Raw genomic sequence first — 1118 nt, 5'->3', positions numbered from 1 at the left:
AATTTTTTTTTATGGATTATCTGTTTTAGTCTTTATTTAGAGCTGTTTTCTGTATGCTTATGTGAGCCAACCATAGCCTTAGAGATATTAATTTTTGTCCAGAATCACACTAAGGATTTTTTTTGTCTTTTTTTGATATCTTTTGTTTTGATTTTAGATTTTTCATGTTAATACCTTGAGATAAATTTGTCATTTGGTAAACAGATTTCAGATTTTGTATAGACTCAGAACTATTAGTATTTTCCTTTGTAATTCATTCCATTCCTTTGGCTCTTAAAAAGTGGCTTTTTATTTTATGTACTTGCTAAACATATATTAAATAATTCTGACATTTAAATTCCTGTTTTTAACAAATAATTTAGCATCCTTCCCTTTGCATTAGTTCACAGAAAATTCTTGCTAAATTTATTTGTATGTTACAAATATTGTTGCACATATTTATATAAAAAGTTTGTTTCTCAGCCCACACATTTACACAGAATGATGTTGCAGACTTTTATTTCCAATGAATTTTAATAAGATCAAAACTCCATAGTACAATATTTCTTTACCTGAATTTTTTACATACTCATATATTAATTTTACAATTTCTTTTCTTCTTTTTAAGTGTTTTTATTATTCAATAAGTGGAATCAAAACTGATATTAAATGTAATAATGAAACATTTCAAATAAAACAAGTCTGACTAAAGATTTTGCTCTAATTTCATACTTCACAATATTTATGAGACAGTCACTTCCTGTTGCAGGTAGTGCGAGGCAGCAGGCAACAGTTCTGTCAGACAGTTAAACAGCACAGAATTTCTGGCCTCATTTCCCTCATTTTGAAAACACAAAGCAGTGTTTACCATCGTTACAAATTCTAAAATAAAATATAATTTGCATATTTCTTATTAAGCACTAAGAATGACATGCAAGTTAAAAATAGCTTTGTTATTAAATTAAAGCTCTCCTGAAATCTTCCTTGGCTATATTACAATTTCTAAATTTTGTTATTTAAAAACCAACCTACATTAAGTCAGTTGTCCTGGTAACTTTTCTTTTAGTTTTCTTTTCTCCTCCCATCTTTTTTTCATTTCTCACATACTTAGAGAGCTTTTTTTTTTTTTTTTTTTTTTT

Source organism: Octodon degus, unplaced genomic scaffold (genome assembly GCF_000260255.1).
Source record: "Octodon degus isolate 3935 unplaced genomic scaffold, OctDeg1.0 scaffold00246, whole genome shotgun sequence".
Classification (NCBI taxonomy): Eukaryota; Metazoa; Chordata; class Mammalia; order Rodentia; family Octodontidae; genus Octodon; species Octodon degus.
Note: the sequence above shows the minus strand (reverse complement) of the source record.